This window comes from Ranitomeya imitator, chromosome 2 (genome assembly GCF_032444005.1).
Source record: "Ranitomeya imitator isolate aRanImi1 chromosome 2, aRanImi1.pri, whole genome shotgun sequence".
NCBI lineage: Eukaryota > Metazoa > Chordata > Amphibia > Anura > Dendrobatidae > Ranitomeya > Ranitomeya imitator.
In genome coordinates, this window is record NC_091283.1 from 420,347,237 (window position 1) to 420,360,862 (window position 13,626).

Sequence of the window (13,626 nt, forward strand, 5' to 3'; positions counted from 1 at the left end):
TGGTGGCGCGGGCAAAGTGCCCAAGAGACTCTTGCCGAGAGGATGAGACTGTTTTGCACCTTTTCTGGAACTGCTGTTTTGCACAAGAACTTTGGGGGAGATTGGGGATACTTTTAAAATGGGTTTGTGGTCTTAAAGATTTTAGCTATGAGTATGTTTTATATGGACTTTTTAATTGCCCCACTACACACCAGTTCAAAGTATGCTGGTGTATAATAAACTGTGCCAAAAATGCAATCTGGAAAGCGAGAAACATTTTACTTTTTAACCGTGATTTTATCTCTGTAAATGATTGTATTAAATTGGCTTTTAGTGAAATGTTTATTTATTTCTTAAAGGATGTTAAAGATGTGGGGAAGAAGGAAGCGAATCGTAGATGGTGTTTTTATATGTGGAATACTGTTTTATATTAAGTTGTTTCATGTTGTTGTATTTTATTATTGTAATTGTTTATGTTTCTTTTGCACAAAAGGTTTCATTTTTTTCTTGTTGTTCTATGTCTTATGACTAAATAAAATTTTGTTGAAACCTTATCTGTTCTTATCAGTTTAATATCTGATACGTCCCCTATTTGGGGACCATATATTAAATGGATTTTTAGAACAGGGAGCTGGAAATGGAGCTTGCTCTGTCCACTCCACGCATTGACCCGTTATTGCAGTATCTCCGGGAACAGTGCACCCCTTCTCTGATCCGGTTTCCAAAAACAGATTGAATTGAAATCAGCCCAGCAAGTTGTCATTTAACACTTTCTGAGAATTCTTTTCAGGGTCAAAGAAGCACGTTTCAGGTGGCAAATGTAGCAATTTGCTCAATTTCACTGGACCGTTTGCAACATTTCCTGTGCCTTGCTTTCACCTGTGCATGTTCAGCATTGGATTGCATCCAATATGCAATCAATCAATCAATCAATCAAGCAATCTTTGCTGGTTGCAACAGGTGTGTTAAGATGTAGGCCCGAATGAGGCCTTTGTAACAGTGTTGCTAATATATTGTGCCATCTACAAAATTAGGCCCCTGCCTGCTGTCTGTCAGCATGAAGTGTTTAAATTGAAGTATCCTACGAGTAGTTCGGCCATACATACTACATTTGTGACCGCATGCACAAATTCCTTTGTAAAACATTGGCTCCCTCTTGTGGACCACTGACTTTTAATTATGTGGTGTATGATATGTATTTCAATAAAGAAGGAAAAATGGTGTCTGTGATGATCTTGAATGTGCTAGTCTTGTCTATTTTGTCTTGTACTGTGTGAGTAGTATTCTAATGCTTTTGACCAACTGGGTGCGCTGCTGCTGCCTGCCTGCAGTAGATAGAATCTGTGCACGGAACCTTCACCTGCTGCTGTCACAATGGGGCCTTCAGCCATTGACTCCGGAACTCTCACGTGTCACAATGGGCTCTGGACTTATCTAAGGCAGAGAAAAATGGCGCCGTCTTCAGTCTGCTGCTGGAACAGCAGCAGACCACATGGTAGGGGGATTGTCTTTTTTTTTTTAAAGGGGCAATTTGCAGACTTGCACTAATAGTTGCACTCTGGAGCGCCAAAGGGATGGAGGGTGTGTTCAGATGGGCGGAGTTATGCAGATCAGGCGGAGTTATGCAGATTAGGCGGAGTTAGGCAGATTTTTTTAAAACGCGTTGGGTCCAACTTGAACACACCCCCACACACCCCCACACACCCCCACACACACCAGAACTGCCATTTGAGAAGGCATCCAGAGTTTAGAAAAAAAATGTCTTCCCCTGGGCAATCATCTTTTGGGCTCTCTCCACAGTGGGTCCTGGTTGTAGGCCATGGGGCGTCCGGAGTGGCAAACCATTTCAGGCTATCGCTTCTCGGCCTTTTGGCTAAGATCAAGTGCAGTGGCTTAATTGTTGCTGTACTTGGTCTGGTCTAAGGTGTCTGGGGTACCCGGTTCGTCGGCCTTGGGGGATCGTCCTCACTTAACGGTGGGGACTTCACCCCCTTGCTGCTATAGGCGTCCGGCTTAGTCCCCAGACAACGAGAGGCGATCACCTACCTGACACCTAGGTGTTGAAGGTTTCTTTGTTGAATACGTGGAGTACGTTTCAGGAGGAAGATGGCTACAGAAGAAGAGAAGAACTATGTGCCAGAGTTTGCAAAGGTCCGGAATGCGATACGTTTGGTGGTTCGTGAAGATCTTCGTGGACAGAAGGACTATCAGTTTGTGATGAAAGAACTTATTCTGGATCTGTTCAAGGTAAAGACTGAAGATGTTATAGCTATTATGGACTATCCCAAGAGGGGTGTGTATGATATAGTCTTCCAAGATAGATTCAGATATGAAGATTATCTAAGGAGGATGACAGGGGATAAAGATGGAAGAATGGAGGGGATAAATGTGATCCCACATTTCCCTATAAAGGAAAAACTAGTCATTATAAAGATGTATTCACCTTTGGTGGAGGAAGAAGATATTATTACTTTTTTGTCTTTTTTTTGTAAATCGGTTGTGCCAAAGGGTAAGATATTTAATGAGTTTGGTTTTTGGACATCTAAATGGAGATTTTTGGTTAATTTTAAAGTGGATAGTCAGGGGGAGTTGTTCTATCCCCCAGCAAGATTCAAGATTGGGAGTATTAATGGGGATTTCTTTTTCAGTGGTCTACCTATTTGCTGTAGGATCTGCGGGCGATATGGTCATGGTAAAGATGCTTGTCCAGGTGATGTTTGTGGCTTCTGTAAGAAGTCAGATCATGTCTCAAAGGATTGTAAGAATCGAATGAGATGTAATTTGTGTTTTGATTCAACGCATGTGTTTAGGAACTGTCCAAAAAGAAAGAAGGCAAAGGACGCTACTGGTAAAAAACATGTGGTGACTGATGAAATAAAAAAATTACAGGAAGAGAATGGGGTGGAACCGGTAGAGGGAAAAAAATTAAGTGAGACTAATAAAGAAGGTGCCAAAGAAGAAAGTAAAAAGGAGCCTGAAATTGTGGTAGAGAGTGATAAAGGCGAGAAGGATAAAGAAAAGAGTGTTAAGAGTACGGATGAAAGTGATTCTGATGCAACAATTGATAGTGTTATGAGTGACATTGAGGATTGGGCTTCGGAGGTAGGAGAGTCTTTACAAGAAGAGGAAAAGAAGAAGCAAGAAGAGGAAAACAAGAAGCAAGAAGAAGAACGGCTGTTATATGGTATAAAGGGCCAAAAGTATTATGAGAATATAATAGTGAAGTTGAGAGATGAAAAACGTTTGATTTATTTAGTGGATAATCTTCAGGATGCATTTTTTAAAGATAGAATGGCTTTCTCTAGGAGGTATAAAATATCAGATAAATTAGTTGCATTATTGAATAAAGCTGACACAAGTGAAAAGGCATGGTATTTTGTGGCAGTGGTTGCTTTGGATAATGGCTTTAAGTTTTTTACTTGAGAAGTTTTTTTGTTGTAATTTAATTATATTATGTATTTGTGTATAATATAAGATTTAACACGATGATGGATTTGGTCCATCATCACTTATAGATTTATGGTGATGGGACTTGTAATCTGAGTGTAAAAAAAAAAAAAAAAAATCTGTTCTTATCAGTTTAATATCTGATACGTCCCCTATTTGGGGACCATATATTAAATGGATTTTTAGAACAGGGAGCTGGAAATGGAGCTTGCTCTGTCCACTCCACGCATTGACCCGTTATTGCAGTATCTCCGGGAACAGTGCACCCCTTCTCTGATCCGGTTTCCAAAAACAGATTGAATTGAAATCAGCCCAGCAAGTTGTCATTTAACACTTTCTGAGAATTCTTTTCAGGGTCAAAGAAGCACGTTTCAGGTGGCAAATGTAGCAATTTGCTCAATTTCACTGGACCGTTTGCAACATTTCCTGTGCCTTGCTTTCACCTGTGCATGTTCAGCATTGGATTGCATCCAATATGCAATCAATCAATCAATCAAGCAATCAAGCAATCTTTGCTGGTTGCAACAGGTGTGTTAAGATGTAGGCCCGAATGAGGCCTTTGTAACAGTGTTGCTAATATATTGTGCCATCTACAAAATTAGGCCCCTGCCTGCTGTCTGTCAGCATGAAGTGTTTAAATTGAAGTATCCTACGAGTAGTTCGGCCATACATACTACATTTGTGACCGCATGCACAAATTCCTTTGTAAAACATTGGCTCCCTCTTGTGGACCACTACTGACTTTTAATTCTGTGGTGTATGATATGTATTTCAATAAAGAAGGAAAAATGGTGTCTGTGATGGATGATCTTGAATGTGCTAGTCTTGTCTATTTTGTCTTGTACTGTGTGAGTAGTATTCTAATGCTTTTGACCAACTAGGTGCGCTGCTGCCTGCCTGCCTGCCTGCCTGCCTGCCTGCCTGCAGTAGATAGAATCTGTGCACGGAACCTTCACCTGCTGCTGCTGTCACAATGGGGCCTTCAGCCATTGACTCCGGAACTCTCACGTGTCACAATGGGCTCTGGACCTATCTAAGGCAGAGAAAAATGGCGCCGTCTTCAGTCTGCTGCTGGAACAGCAGCAGACCACATGGTAGGGGGATTGTCTTTTTTTTAAAGGGGCAATTTGCAGACTTGCACTAATAGTTGCACTCTGGAGCGCCAAAGGGATGGAGGGTGTGTTCAGATGGGCGGAGTTATGCAGATCAGGCGGAGTTATGCAGATTAGGCGGAGTTAGGCAGATTTTTTAAAAACGCGTTGGGCCCAACTTGAACACACCCCCACACACCCCCACACACCCCCCACACACCCCCACACACACCAGAACTGCCATTTGAGAAGGCATCCAGAGTTTAGAAAAAAAATTTCTTCCCCTGGGCAATCATCTTTTGGGCTCTCTCCACAGTGGGTCCTGGTTGTAGGCCATGGGGCGTCCGGAGTGGCAAACCATTTCAGGCTATTGCTTCTCGGCCTTTTGGCTCAGATCGGGGTGAATAACCCTGGTCTGGGCTGGGGGGGTTTTCTTGGCGTGGAGTTTCTCCGGCGTCCGTGAGTGGCGATCTTGTGCTTCGGGCACTCTTTGCTGACATGGCAGCTATTCGCAACACTGTGCGTTTGACCATTTCTCCGGAAAAGAAGTATGGCTTGCAGCTTTCCTTCATCGTGGAAGACATTCTCAAGGAACTGGCACTTATCGATTTGGGTAAAGTCTTTTGTATCCAGGATTTTCCATCTTCCGGTCAGTACGATATTACCTTTTATCAGGAGGAGGATTGTTTGAACTTTTTTCAGCTCTTGAGAGAGAATGTGGATCATCCTTCATTGAAGTATGTGACTGTGGCTCCTCTTTTTTCTATAATTGAGAGGCCTTTGCTTCTGCATTGCTATAACCCCTTTATTGACTCTGCCTTGTTGAAAGCCTTTCTTGCCAGATATTGTTCGTCTGTGCGAATGGGGCCGATGCAGCGAAATTGCTTTGGGGTGTTCAATGGGAAGCATAAATTCTGGGTACGCTTTAAGCCTGACCCAGACGGCATAGGGGGTATAATGCATCCCCCAGCAAATTTCTCTGTTGGTGGTAATAAGGGATTTTTGCATTACCCTGGTCAGCCGACCTTTTGTAGGGCATGTTTCCGATATGGGCATGTGAAAGAGCAATGTACTCATGGCACTACATGTAGGAATTGCAAGAGGTCGGGACATGAAACTGCTGGTTGTCCTTATCCCCCGGCTTGTGATTTGTGTGGGAGTCGTGAACACACTTGTAAGATGTGTCCGGGGCTTAGGCAGCAGTATGCTTCCGATAAGGCCCATTTTGCTAGACAGACTGCCAGGTTGTTTGCCACACCTGTCACGCCTGCTGAAGGCCAGACTGTCTTAGCTGCTGAGGAGGCGGTGCCAGAAGTTGGAGTGAGTCCTGTCTTAGACCCTCTGGAAGGACCTGATGTGGGTAGTAGTACCGTGGCTCCCGTGGAATCCATGGAATTGCAAATGGTGGCTGAGAATGATGAACTTCCTGTGGTGGAGGCTATAATATCTAGTCCGGAAATGGTGGAGGAGACGCCCAGTACAAGTCTGGTGGAGTTTGATAGCCCAAGCATGGAGGCTCAGGAAGATGCCGCTGCTTCTGCAGAGATTGTGCAGTCTGAAACCCCCAATATTGACTTGTCTTCCTTGATAGCTAAAGCAGAGAGTGCTGCTATTGTTTATCAGGCAGTGTCCAAAAAATCAGCTGCAAAACAGGTGAAGAGGTTGAAGAGGAAGGAAATCAAGCCTATTGTAACTGAGAATCGTTTTGACATACTTGGAGGTGATGTAGAACCCCCCCCTGAGCTCCCTGACCCCCCTCTCCTTCCGGTGATGGCTCCAGTGTCTCCGGGACAAGGTTATCTTAGCGATGAGAAGGTGGCTGACCTGGAGAGGATAACTGGCTTCCCCAGTGGAACTTGAATGTTCAGTGTTTTTTTTCTTTTCTTTTTTTTCCTGAGATAGCTATATGGCTATGCGTTTGAAAATCATCTCTCAAAATGTGAGAGTTTTTCAGTCTCTGGCTAGGCGTGCATCTATTTTGGATTTTTTGAGTTTGAAAGGGGGTGATATTGTATGTGTGCAGGAGTGTGGTCTGAATAGGTGTCCTAAGAAGAATGAATGGAGGTTTGGTGAGGCTATATGGTCTTTTTCTTTGGTAAATAAGAATGATGGGGTCGGGGTGTTGTTTAGGAATAAGGATATTGTGTTAAAACAAAGTGTTGTGGTGGAGGATGGAAGGTGTGTATGTCTGCTTCTTTCCTGTAGGGGGTGGGATTTTAAGTTGATTAATATTTATGCACATGCTGATAAAAACGCCAGGCTTGCTCTGTTTGATAAACTGAATTTTTTTTTGCATGGCAAACTTCCAACCTTTGTTGTGGGGGATTTGAATTGTATCCTGGAGAAAGATGCCAGGGCTGGGTCTTATGTATCCAGGGTAGATGTTACAGGTAACAGGTGGAAGCAGCTGGTGTCTGATTTTTCACTTAAAGATGCAGTGGAAGTTAGTCCTGGCCCTTTTACATATCATGCGGATGATGGGTGCACTGATTCTCGCTTGGATTTTTTCTTTTATACATCTTTTGCGGTTAAGTGTGTGAAGTATGAGCAAGTGCGGGTGGGGTTTTCTGATCATGAATGTTTGTCTGGAGTGTTTGAGGTTAATAATGTTTTCCATGGCCGGGGTGTGTGGCGGATGAATGTTAGTATGTTGCATGATGTGAATGTAAGGAGGGCGTTTGAAAGAAAGTATGCTTTTTGGTGTAGGAAGAAAGGCTGTTTTTCAAATCTTTTATTGTGGTGGGACTGGGTTAAAATTAAAATAGGTGGTTTCTTCAGGCACTTGGGATATGCAAGGGCATGGAATAGGAGGTTGTTGTATAAAAGGCATGCTGGGAGAATTTCTTATTTGCATAAATGCAAATCTTTGGGTCTGGATGTGCAGAATGATTTGGAGCGGGCAAAAAAGGAGATGAATGGTTGGCTTGGAGAGGAAGGTAAGAAGATTATTTTCAGATCAAGAGTGGAAGTGAGAGAGAAAGATGAAAAGTGTACTCGTTTCTTTTTCAAAAAGATGTGTAGTGGTGGAAGGGACATGAGTGTGTTGTTGGATGGGAACAATTGTGAGGTGCGTGGTATGGAAGTTTTGAAGGTGGTGGCTGAATTTTATAGTGGTTTATATGAAAGGAAAGTTTGTGATTTGGGTGTTGATGATGAGTTTTTGGATGTGATAGAGAGGTTTGTCCCGGAGGGTGAGTTTCAGTTTCTAATGGGGGAAGTTACAAAGGAGGAAATTGGAGGGATTGTATCTAAGGCAGCCAAAAATAAAGCTCCTGGTCATGATGGGATTCCTTGGGAATTTTATGAGAAGTACTGGGAAGTGATTGGTGGTGATGTGGTGGAAGTGATGAGTATGATTTTTGGGGGTGCAAGGATGACTGAGAGTATGAAGCAAGGGGTAGTGGTGTTAATTTTCAAGAAGGGTGATAGGCGTATTTTGGGTAATTGGAGACCCATTACTCTTTTGAACACTGACTACAAAATTTTTTCTAAATTAATGGCAAATCGTATGAGAGAGGTGGTGGGTCATGTTATACATGAAGATCAGGTTTGTGCAGTGCCTGGTCGAAAGATTCATGATAATGTGGTGTTAGTACGGGATATGTTGGGGGATTGTAAAGCTAGGAAGTGTGGTGTGATTGTTTGTGCTTTAGATTTTGAGAAAGCGTTTGATCGGGTGGCTCATGTGTTTTTGTTTAAAGTGTTGAGGCGTATGGGGTTTCCAGATAGGTTTGTTGATTTGTTGTTTGGTATGTATGAGGGGGCTAAAAGTAGAGTGTTGGTGAATGGTTTTTTTACTTTTCCTTTTGATATTTGTTCTGGGGTAAGGCAGGGGTGTCCTTTGTCGCCCATCTTGTTTATATGTGCTATTGAGCCGCTTTTGGTGATGTTGAGAAAGGATAAGGTTTTTAGAGGTTTTTTTGTTCCGGGGAGTGATGGAAGGTGTTTAAAAGTGTTGGGTTATATGGATGATATTTGTGTTTTTTGTGATTCGGTTTGTGAAGTTGCTAGAGTGAGATTATTGGTTAGTCTTTTTTGTATTGCTTCTGCTTTTAGGATTAATTGGGGGAAAAGTAATATGAAGGTTTTCTTCAAACATGTTTCTGTAGTGGATTGTGGTATGGTATTAGCTGGTGATAGTATTAGGGTGTTGGGGGTGGATTTTAGTGAGAGTTTGAATGGGGATGAGTGTTGGGTGGAATTAGGACGTAGGATTTCCAAGAAGCTTGATTTTTGGTGTTTAAGGGATTTGTCCTTTACTGGTAAAGTGCTTGTTGTTAAGAGTGTTGTTTTGCCCATGATTTTATATATCGCTCTGGTGTTTCCTCCGTCTAACATGATGTTAAAAAAGGTTAATCGGATTCTGTTTTTGTTCTTATGGGGGTCTGGAATGGAGAAGGCAAAGCGAGAGATATTGGTAAAGAGGAGGGAACTTGGAGGACTGGATTTTCCCAATTTGGAGGTTTTTCTGGGGATTAATTATATTGGTTTTTTTGTTGGGTCTCTTTCTAAGTCTTCCAAGACTGCCTGTATGTTGAGGTACTTGGCGGGTTCTGTGTTGGGTCGTTTGAAGTGGGTGGTTCCTGATAGAAGTAAGCCCTTTGGTTTTTTTTGTCCTGAATGGTATTTGTATGTTGAGCGGTTTGTGAGGAAGTATAGATTGGAAAACGTAAAAATGGAACAGTTTGTAAGTAAGAAAAAGTTAATTAAGAGGATGTGTGTGGATGGGTCTATATGTGAGATTAATGGTTTGAAATCTGCTGAGGCGGAAGCTGTGTGGGGGAAAGTTTCTAAGTACGATTTGACTAATAAGCAGAAGGATCTTGTTTGGATGTCTTTGTATGGTATTTTACCAGTTAGGAGTGTGCAGAAGAGGAGAGGTCTTGTGCCGTCTGAAAGGTGTCCTAGGGTTGGATGTGGAGATGATGAGGATGTAAGTCATGTTTTTTGGTCTTGTAGGTATGCAAGAGACGTATGGAATAGATTAGGCAGGATGTGTTTGGGTCTGACTGGGATTAGGAGTTTGAACTTAGAAATTGTTATGTTTGGTCTTTGTAGGTTGAGTAGGAGAAATGATAGGTTGTTATGGTTGTTTTTGGCATGTGTGAAGGAAGTTTTGTGGGATGTGAGGAATTTGAATGTTTATAAGAAAGAAGTGTTTGAGATTGATGATTGTGTGAGAATGGTATTGGATAAGCTGTATTTTTGCTATAAGTGGGATGCTGATAGAGGTATGGATGCTGAAGGTAATTGGAAATTTTTGAAGTGGAAGCATTGGGTGGCGGGTGTGTGATTTTTGATGGATTTTATGTTATTCTGCTGATATTGTATTATGGATTGTTGTGGTGTGCTAAATAAAATATGGCCATTATGATGAGTTTTGTGATAGTCTCGTCAGGTGGTTTTGCCCTTTTGGGTCTGACTCCTGACTTTTGACTATGTCTGAAACCTGAATGGTTTAAAAAAAAAAAAAAAAAAAAAAAAAAAAAATCTGTTCTTATCAGTTTAATATCTGATACGTCCCCTATTTGGGGACCATATATTAAATGGATTTTTAGAACAGGGAGCTGGAAATGGAGCTTGCTCTGTCCACTCCACGCATTGACCCGTTATTGCAGTATCTCCGGGAACAGTGCACCCCTTCTCTGATCCGGTTTCCAAAAACAGATTGAATTGAAATCAGCCCAGCAAGTTGTCATTTAACACTTTGTGAGAATTCTTTTCAGGGTCAAAGAAGCACGTTTCAGGTGGCAAATGTAGCAATTTGCTCAATTTCACTGGACCGTTTGCAACATTTCCTGTGCCTTGCTTTCACCTGTGCATGTTCAGCATTGGATTGCATCCAATATGCAATCAATCAATCAATCAAGCAATCAATCAAGCAATCAAGCAATCTTTGCTGGTTGCAACAGGTGTGTTAAGATGTAGGCCCGAATGAGGCCTTTGTAACAGTGTTGCTAATATATTGTGCCATCTACAAAATTAGGCCCCTGCCTGCTGTCTGTCAGCATGAAGTGTTTAAATTGAAGTATCCTACGAGTAGTTCGGCCATACATACTACATTTGTGACCGCATGCACAAATTCCTTTGTAAAACATTGGCTCCCTCTTGTGGACCACTACTGACTTTTAATTCTGTGGTGTATGATATGTATTTCAATAAAGAAGGAAAAATGGTGTCTGTGATGGATGATCTTGAATGTGCTAGTCTTGTCTATTTTGTCTTGTACTGTGTGAGTAGTATTCTAATGCTTTTGACCAACTAGGTGCGCTGCTGCCTGCCTGCCTGCCTGCCTGCAGTAGATAGAATCTGTGCACGGAACCTTCACCTGCTGCTGCTGTCACAATGGGGCCTTCAGCCATTGACTCCGGAACTCTCACGTGTCACAATGGGCTCTGGACCTATCTAAGGCAGAGAAAAATGGCGCCGTCTTCAGTCTGCTGCTGGAACAGCAGCAGACCACATGGTAGGGGGATTGTCTTTTTTTTAAAGGGGCAATTTGCAGACTTGCACTAATAGTTGCACTCTGGAGCGCCAAAGGGATGGAGGGTGTGTTCAGATGGGCGGAGTTATGCAGATCAGGCGGAGTTATGCAGATTAGGCGGAGTTAGGCAGATTTTTTAAAAACGCGTTGGGCCCAACTTGAACACACCCCCACACACCCCCACACACCCCCCACACACCCCCACACACACCAGAACTGCCATTTGAGAAGGCATCCAGAGTTTAGAAAAAAAATGTCTTCCCCTGGGCAATCATCTTTTGGGCTCTCTCCACAGTGGGTCCTGGTTGTAGGCCATGGGGCGTCCGGAGTGGCAAACCATTTCAGGCTATCGCTTCTCGGCCTTTTGGCTAAGATCAAGTGTAGTGACCATATAGTTGCTGCCTTGGTCTTGACTGGAAGGTGCCTGGGGTACCCGGCTCCTTGCCCTGGGGGGATTGTCTCACTTATGGTGGGACTTCACCCCCCTGCTGCTATTAGGGAGCTGGATTAGTCCCCAGGCAACGAGTTGCGATCCCCCGGCGAAAGGCCGAGCCCGTCTTCACGGCAAGCCTTAGCCAAAACTGCTGCGATGCCATGCGAATGGCAATTCTTGTCTGGCGCCGGCCAGATAAGGAACTCGATTAAAATCGAGGTTCCAGAAAACCATGTCGGGTACGACAACCCCCGAGAGTTCTACTTACAGGTTCTAAGGAATCTACTGGGCGTGAAGGAGAGTGACGTTTACTGCCTGCAGGAGAAGGGGCAGAACTCGTATGTCCTAACGCTGGCAACTAAGATTGTTTGCCAAAACTTCTATGAGCGAGTTAAGGGCGAGCGTTTCAGCAAGCTGTTGGATGGAGTGGTCTTCACGGCTCTGTATGGCGAGCTTGACGTACCCCTCGTAGTACATATGTTCAACCCTCATGTGTCCCGAGAGGATATTGAGCTCTACCTGAACAGATACTGCACGTCTGTAAGGTACACGGGGAACGTCAAAGGGAGAAGCGGTTTCTGGAACGGGAAACGGCGCTTTATGGTACGCTTTAGAGCTGACCCTGGGGGTGTAGAAGGCCTTATGCACCCCCCCTCCACAGTGGTGCTGGGGAGAGACCACGGCTATCTGTTTTACAACGGACAGCCGCTCAGATGCCGAAAGTGTGGCGACCTTGGTCACTTGCAAAGTGACTGTAAAAATGAGCGGATGAGTCAGTGCCACAACTGTGGTAAATGGGGTCATGCCTCAAAGGACTGCACAAACGAAAAGACCTGCAGTAGTTGCGGACGGGCTGATCACCTGTTCAGCAATTGTCCTATGCGGACAAGGTCTCGTGGTGGCTATGGGGCGTCTGCGGCTAGTTCCACAGGGGCCCCAGCTGATGCAAGCAGGGCAGGCTCAGTGGTCACCGGTGTGAGCTTTGCGGACATCACTGCGGGTCTAAAGCGGTCTGACTCAGTTGAAGCTCGGACGGTACCCAAGTCTAATGACTCGGCTCTCACAGCCGTAGCGGTACCCGTGCCTACTTCTGCAGGTGTCCAGGTTCCGCCTGGCGGAGAGGGGGCACTTCCTCAGAGGAGATCTGAGAAAGATCAAAAAAAGAGGCGTGTATCCAGAGCGGTTGGTGCCATTCCTGATGTCCATCCGGAGGTCCCTGCTGATGACCATGCTGACGGTGGATCGGATGTCTGTCCTGAAACCTGTCCAGAGGCCCAACCAGATGCCAATCCAGAGGGATGTCCTGATGTTTGTCCAAAGGATGGAGGCCATGAGTCAACTGGTGATCCTGGTGCCGGACCTGCTCGTCACCCTGTTCTTGGGGATACATCTGTCGGAGGCCCTGACGGGGTTATGGACATTCCACCAGCTGCAGAGCCTGGAAAGAACCCTGCGGACCAGATGGATCTCAGCATCTGTGGTAAGAGGAGCCGTGAGGAGACTCGGGAGGAGTGAGGCCCACCTGAGTCATCTCGTAAAATCTTTCTGGCTGTTGCTCCACCTCTCCTCAGCCCAGAAAGGACTAATGTAATAGAGGAATACACGGACTCCGAGGATACTGCCAGTTTAGTGACTGTGGCATCTTTATCACCTGCCGTATCACAGATTATCGAGTCTGATGCTGAGAGCCAAGAATCATCATAAAAAGACTTAACATGGCAGACATCCACATTGCCTCACTGAATGTGAGAAGTTTAAAGAGCCCCACTAGGAGGGCTGCTTTGTTTACATGGATAATGACTTTGAGTTTTGAGGTCTTTTTCCTGCAGGAATGCGGTATTGATCATGGACTTTCATATTCCAACCTAATTAAAGACTGGACAGCAGGACCCTCTGTCTGGTCAGGGTCAAATGAAAATAAAGCTGCTGGGGTTGGGATTTTATTCAAAGGCCAAAATGTAAATATCTTATCTGTCACTGAAATTATTCCAGGCCGTGCCTTATTAGTCCACGTTGTTTTAAATGGTTTTACCTGTCGTCTTATGAATATTTATGCATCCCCCGAGAAAAATGAACGTGCCTCCCTTTTTAATGACATATCTTTGTTTTTAACAGGTCCATCTCCAATAATAGTGGGAGGGGATTTTAATTGTGTCATGCTGGGAGAGGGGCGGAGTGGTGGTGATGGGGCT

General features: G+C 44.1%; 3 pseudogenes; all 3 read left to right on the forward strand.

Annotated features, from left to right (window-relative positions):
* Positions 1-485: 485 nt before the first annotated feature.
* LOC138668040 (U2 spliceosomal RNA) lies at positions 486-686 on the forward strand (annotated as a pseudogene).
* A 2,797-nt stretch (positions 687-3,483) lies between these two features.
* On the forward strand, positions 3,484-3,697 carry LOC138668093 (U2 spliceosomal RNA; annotated as a pseudogene).
* Positions 3,698-9,942: 6,245 nt separating this feature from the next.
* LOC138668109 (U2 spliceosomal RNA) lies at positions 9,943-10,160 on the forward strand (annotated as a pseudogene).
* The last annotated feature ends 3,466 nt before the right edge of the window (positions 10,161-13,626 follow it).